This window comes from Empidonax traillii, unplaced genomic scaffold (genome assembly GCF_003031625.1).
Source record: "Empidonax traillii isolate 1590-97213 ecotype Southwest subspecies unplaced genomic scaffold, ASM303162v1 scaffold283:size781446, whole genome shotgun sequence".
Lineage (NCBI taxonomy): Eukaryota > Metazoa > Chordata > Aves > Passeriformes > Tyrannidae > Empidonax > Empidonax traillii.
The window spans coordinates 266,486-273,684 of record NW_020955476.1 but is presented as its reverse complement, the minus strand read 5'-3'; the positions used below and the strand labels follow the sequence as shown (position 1 = coordinate 273,684).

General features: G+C 39.4%; 1 long non-coding RNA gene across 1 annotated transcript in view; it reads right to left on the bottom strand.

Moving 5' to 3' along the window:
* Positions 1-983: 983 nt before the first annotated feature.
* The window catches only part of LOC114060647, a 21,153-nt gene continuing 14,937 nt past the window's right edge, over positions 984-7,199 (bottom strand). The window contains exon 2 of the long non-coding RNA XR_003571928.1: positions 984-2,108. This is a non-coding gene — a long non-coding RNA (uncharacterized LOC114060647). The remainder of the gene's footprint in view (positions 2,109-7,199) is intronic.

The following is a 7,199-nucleotide window of genomic DNA, read 5'->3' as shown; positions in this document are numbered from 1 at the left end:
TTAGAGTAATGTCATTAACCTCTAAGTGAACAAAATACTTAATTTGTTGCCATAGCACTGGACTTCTAAGAAATACACAGTGACCTGCATAGAGAACTAGCACAAACCTGATAAGCATGTACTAGGTCTATTAAAAAAAAAATCAGAGATTGGATTTACTGCTCTAAGAGAGACAGTCTTTGTGACAGCTACCATGCCATGCTTGTGAAAATTAGAACCACCCTGGCTGAATTAGATGTCCCCCCAATAAGCTGGATTTGTTTCTTACCATTAATCTCAGACTTGTGCAGAACTATATTACGAACTATATAACCAACCCACGTGGCTAAAGTAAAAGCACATTGTAATGGTAATAATGAAACCAGAATGACGTGCCAAAATACTGCCTTCTTAAACCTATCAGAGTGTCATGGCCCAAAGGCAAAAACATAAATATGGAATTCAAGAAATCCAGAGCATAATATTTATTTTGCTTTAGTGTTTCTACACCAAAGTAAAAATAATTGTAAAAGGCTTCTGCTGGGCAAAAACTGTGACAGAGAGCAAAAGGCGGCATGAGGCTTTCACGAAGGACGTGAGGAGAAAGCATGTGATGTTCAACGCTTGCTAAGGTGTTTCACCACATCTGTACCATGTTTAGGACCCATGCCACATCAAACCCTGGCTCAGTAACAAGTAGAGCTGACTGATCTTGCTTGTGTGCTTGAAGACTGCCTCCCTAGGAGCCAGCTGAGCCAGCTAGTCTCTCCTGCAAATTGGTTTGCTCCACATAGGAGTCCAGGAGCTATGCAAGATGAAATGAAGGGTGGACTATCAGAGACAAGAGCCTTGGTGGGAAACACAAAGTGAGATAGGTTAATATTCTGTATTTTTTTGCAAGACAGACGTGAAATTATTAGAAGACATTCCTTTATAACACATGTAACATGGCATAACAGGTATTATTTATTGTACTTTTTTCAAATATAGTCTAAAATTCAAAGTATTTATCAAAGCATTTATTGTAAATAGCAATCATGGGAATATATCTCAAATGTCACAAATTTTAATCTATACATTGAAAATAAAGTGAAGTATCTAATAATCATGACCTGCAGAAAAACATTTATCCTTGTGGAAGAGTAGATTGGCTGGGGGACCACACCAAAAGAATGTGAATGTAAAGATTAAAGAGAAACTTTGGAGAAAATCATCTTAAACTCTCAGAATTTTTGTCTGAGATGACTATTAAAAATATTTTTTTTCTCCCATTTATTTAGTTTAAAGCTTTGATGGTACCAGTAGGAGTCAACACAGGCAGGACACAGGAACAACCTCAAAACCACAAATTAAATGCAGAGAGTAAATTTGATCTGTTACCTCGCCAACCAGAGATCACCAAAGCAGCAATCAGGAGACACACAAGCAGGGACACAAGCACTGTGAAGCTTGATCCATGCAATAGGATCACCCAGTCTGCTGTTTTCTCCTGTATTTCAAGGATTTGCACAAGCATAATTTACCACTGTGCTTTAACCTTGCCCACAGCAGGGCAAGAATCTCAAGCACATTCAGTAGGGTGCCTCTAAGGCTACAACAGGCCTATGTTATCTAAACACAGATGTTCTACTTGTCTAACACACAAGGTCAAACAACAATTAATATGCAGTATGTGTTTTTTGACACCCAAACTGCAGGTCACTCGAGCGTGTTTACAATCCTCCTCACCAATCTTCCATTTCCCGCAGTTCCTGATGACAGATCCAGATTGGTACGTGCAGACTGGTCCAATGCAGCAGGTGATGGCAGAGTAGACCTAACACTATTTTGCATCCCTACACCATTTCATTTCTGGGTCCAGTTCCACAAAATCTGCAAAAGCTTTCTGACCTGGGACCTGGTACACAGGATGGATAACAGTGCGTGAACTGGGACTTTAGTTAGCTATATTCTATGTCAGGGCTTTCAAGAGAATCCAAGTTTGGAATATTACAGTTGATTGCAGCCTTCACATCTTAATTTTGAAGGGATGTTTTCTATTTCTTTTTAGAGCTTGGAAGGTGGCAAAGGAACCATCCAGCTGGTCCAAGAACTGCCAGTGAAAATGCTGAGAATCCAATGATCGTCTCCTAAATTAAAGGAAATAAGGTTAAATAAAGCTAAAAAAAAATTGAAATGCTCTCAGAACAAGCTGCCTATTTCCAAAAATTTATTTTATATTATTGAACTTGTGCAGCTATAATTCCAGAGATGTGGCAGATTCTAATGGAAAAATAATCCAGGGAGGATTATTTTACGTGTTCAGACTAGAAGCACTAGTAACCTGTGGCAGTTGGAAAGAAAAGTACCTTAGTCCATGCCATGCACAAATATTCTTATACAAGACACATTTAAAAGCATAAAAGACACATTACAAGATAAGAATTTTTTTTATTTTCCTCCCGATTCAGTATATTTTGTGCCTATTTCTTGAGCTTTTTATTAACAAAATCTTTATAGAAACAGTATTATTTGCTTAGTATTTACAGTAATGCAGCTTACCACTAATCATATACAAGAGCTTTGAGTATCTACTAACACTGGGAGTTGATATAATAGGGGAGAGAGTTACTGCTTAATTTAGTTAAGTAATTTTACTTAGCCTTCTATAATCATATATTAGAGTATTTGTGCTGGGGACTATAATAAAGCTTATGAAAGGCACCCCACAGAAATGGGGTTTGGTGATGCTTGTCTCTGTAGGATACTGTGACAGCATTCCCTTCCTCTCAAGCACAAACTTGCCGTCTAGGAGGTGGGAGGAGAGGAAATTCTTTAAGGGGAGTTCCTGGGGAGAGCTGGTTTCTAGTTGGGATGAATAAAGCAATAGAAAGCTCCTCTAAGAAGATGGATTTGCATGAGGAAAAAAAAGTGAGGGCTCAAAGACAGGACTCACCACTAGTCCCACTTTTTCCTCAGGTGGGGAGCTGTGGATCCAGCAGCTGCTCCAACTGGCAGACCTGACGTGGAAGAGTCGGGATCCATAGTGCATTATAGGGCCCATTATTTTATCCCGGTGAGGGGAGAGCTGGGGTATCCTGACCAGCCAGTAACTACTGCTGCCAGGAGTTTCCCAGTCCTTTGTTATTTTCTATTGCTCAAAGCCTGTAGAATGCTGAATTCTTTTCAGTGAAGGCAAGGAGTTCATCTGCTTGACAGTCAAGTCCCTTAATTTTTAAGTTGGATGCAAGATGCACCAACACAACCAAAATATACTGGGTGGCTGCTGTCCTGGGTCATCACCAGCAGGAGTGTATGTATGTGCCTACTTACTGAGAAAGGAGCACCTTGGGTTGATGCAGCCACCTCCCACAGGCTCACTGAGTTACACTGATGAGCCCAATGGGTGGGAGGAGTCTGTCTCTGATGATGATGCTGTGAGGCAAAATGGAGAAAGCTGTCTGTCCTCCCATCTACTAGAGCTTTAAAAGTATTTTCCCCCTATGTTCATATGCATATGTCTTCTCAATTTGAAACACAAGTTGTTTTCTCAATTTGAAAACACAAATTGTTTTCACCCCAATGACACGCTCTCTGGAATTCCCATTTGCAGTTCACATACCACCTTAATTCAAAAAACAATCTGACCCATAAACGACCAGTACCTTGAATAAAATAATTCCTGCTCCCACTGCAGAGAATATCTCCCTCTTGCACATCCTAGCCAAAACATCACTAATCCAGGTGAACCTGTGATGCAGCCTGCTGAGAGAGCAGCCGTCCACAGCAGGGAAATGTCGAGTCACCTGCCCATGTTCAGCATCAAAGCAAAATATGTGACAGGGCAACAGACAAAGGCAGAAAAATGTTATCAGCATTCCTGGTAGGAGACTATTTAAGAACAGAAGTAAGTGGGTAGGTACAGAGAGGGATATATCTACTCCTCTGCCTGCAGAACTGGATGGATGCTGGAGAGCCTCAGTGTTGTGGCACTAAGCCCAGGAGTAGGAGTTATTAGCCCAGGACCAGCACCATGCTAATTAAGGAGTTCATCTTGCGAATTGGTGCTGGTTTATAGCTAGTCAGCTTTCACCCATAGCAATCAGACATCTGACAGTCTACACATATCTGTATCAAATGTGTTACTTGTGCACTCAGAGGCGAAGAGGCAGGAAAGTAAATAATCCTCCCCTCAGCTACAGACTGTGCCATTTCCAGCATGGACATTTTTGATAGATGAAATCTGCACTTGTTACATGCAGACATGAAGATTTTCACTCAGTGACAAGATTTTTACTGCAGTAAACATGCAACCTATTAGATTTCCTACTCATTTCTAAATACATTGTATTTATTTATTTCGTATTTTCTCCTGCCTTTAATTACCAAAGACTGAATCAGATAACTAAGTCATCCTTCTCTAGGCTTCTCATCAGAGTACATACTTGAAGCTCACTTCCAAGACAGTCTGCAATGCACTGATGGTGGGGAGAGCCTCATCTTGAGGGTTTTTTGACAATGTGCAGAATATGTTAGCAAGGTGTAAAGAACAAAGAATTAGCAGTCTGCACAAACAAACAATAATGGATCAGTGATGAAACAGACATATCTGGCATGTATTTTGCCAGAGCTGAAGCTTTTTTATCTTGGTGAATTTACCTACTTGATTTTATAGAGGAAGACACAGCAAGGTTTTTTTCCTGTAAATTCTCCTCGAACACTAAATATCCTGCCTATCTGTAACAAATACAGAATTTTTCCAGAAATAAATATGTCTGAAAGATGTTTCTAAAGTAATTGGACAGCAAAAGACTGATTTGCATTCATCAGCTGTGTCAATAGCAGCTAAGCGTGCAGTAGATAACCCTAAGCAACCAAACTTCCTGAGACAGACCCTCTAACACCAAGAGATTGTCCTATATGATATATGATACTTTAAAATAGCAGGTTTTGAGTTCTACTACTTGTTTTCAGGTATTTAGCTTTCATGTTTCATGCTTTCTACATTAACTTTGTTTTTCTCTACAGTTGTGAGGACTGAAAACTTCATAATGTTATACTCAGATTCTGCTTTCATCTTCCAGCTATCTCCTGCTCAGACCCCACTAGCATTAATTCCTGTATTAACATGAAATCAAACAAACATTGTCCTACAATAGCAACAGTGGCTCTCATTTATCTTCCCAAGTTGGCAATTATTTTCCAGCTTTCTGAACATTTACTAGAAAATGAGACATAATCTTATTTTTCTAGTAAACCTTCCAACTATTGAGCTGCAAATCCAAACCACTCTTCCCCATTATCATAGCCCTCTGCTCAGAATAGGGCTGCACCCTGGCATTTACAGCCAGTCTACATATTTTCACATGGCAGTGAACAGTGTTTGTCAAAGTGTCCCCAAAAAGGCTCAGCTGTTCTTGGCTCAGCACTGGCCTTTTTGTTCCTCACTCAGTCTTGTCTCATTTTGTGCCTGGGGATGCTCAGCGTGCTCCAGCCTCCTCTATACTCGCATTCCCAGCCCTCCAGACAGTACTTATACACCACTCGGGAACACTAGGAGTTTTCTCACATCAAGTTTAGATTTTAAAAGCCTTTTGCTGTTCCTAGGTTTGTTATTGGTCCCCTCAGTGTGGCAGGAGGACTTCAAAGCTCTCCTGGCACAGTTTATCTAGCAACTTTCTTCTTCTCTGCTACTGTAAAATACATTCTGTATCTTTCCCAACATACCTGATCCCATAGGATGGTTCCTTGCTCTTTCACTCTTTCAGTTCCCTGATTTTAAGAGTGTTTACTCTTTAGACTGTTATCACTGGAATAATTTAATTTTGCATTGCTGAAGTTCCTTCTGATATGTTCAATCATTAGTACCATTTCCTCACACCTTAGCTGAGAGGGCAGGTTCTGTAGCCACTGGTACAGTGACACAGGTTATAACATCCCCATCAGTGCCAGAGCAAAGCACTTCCAATTAACATATAGAGACAGCATCAGCCTCCTGATGTCGTAGCTCATCTTCTCCCTCACCTGCTCCTGGGCAAAGATTGTAGATAACAGTGTAAGGCTGTTTCAGCATTTTGATTTCTGCATGAGGCCACTTGTTGATTTTATTTTAAAAGGTGAGTCAAGCATGCAGGAAGTTAACGCTGTGCCGAATTTTCTATGGTAGTTGGGTTTGGAATATCACCTGTTTTCTGACAGAACCAAGCTCGCTGCACAGAGAACCCTTAACCCTCCGTGGACACAGACAGTGACATCCTTATTTTAGAGAATGGAACACACAGAACTACAACATATGTTGAAACTTCTCTGAAAATTAACACTTATTATCACTAATCTACAGATCTGCAGTTTTTTCAGTCCTGATAAAATTACTCCAATGATGTTATTGCAGAGAGAATTTTTAACCACACTTTTTTTTCCTGTTCTATCTACAATAATATTGCCATAAATAAACTCCTTGATGTTATCTTTGAAAAAATACTTTTGATCATCTTTGCTTTTTCACAAAGGAAAACATTTCAATCAGAGTGAACAAGTTTCTGAACTATCACTGTCATAAAAGATTAGAGATGCATCAAAATACAGCGGAATTCAAACCAGGGTCTTAGAGCAATATAAATGTAGGACAGTTATTCTGATGGTGGTATTTAACCTGTAGAACTATAGTGAAATGTAAGTATCTAATTTGAAAATGAAGTAAGCACAATTACTTTGAGTTTTTTGGAAGGTTGGGGTTTATTTTCTTTTAATGAGAAATTTCTAACATTGTAACTTTCCCTCCATAAGTTTCATATTTCAAAGACAATAAATTCTGTTTGTACTACTTGGACACATTGAAAAAAGCTGTCTTCAATAAAATTAAATACATCTGATATTTATAAATGTGCCTGACATCAGTAATATTCTATTTCTCCATAAATTGCAGCTCAATAGTAAGTATAGTGGAATATAGAGGATTTGGTGCTGATTCTACTCTGAGCTGCTTCTTCAGATACAGAAGAACAGCTTTTGCAAATTGCAATTATTCCAATGTCTGTTTCTAGCACAGACACAATCTAGATATGTTTCAACTTAAATTCATGACCTTTTCATTATGAACCTTACTGAAACACTTGTTTAAGCTGCCCAGGCTTTTGAGGGCACTTTTGGAAGAAAAGACTAGAGGTGGTTTTTTTTGAATGCAACAATGGAACTTGGCCAAAGTGAATCCACCCCACACACACACACCCCCACAGGGTAAC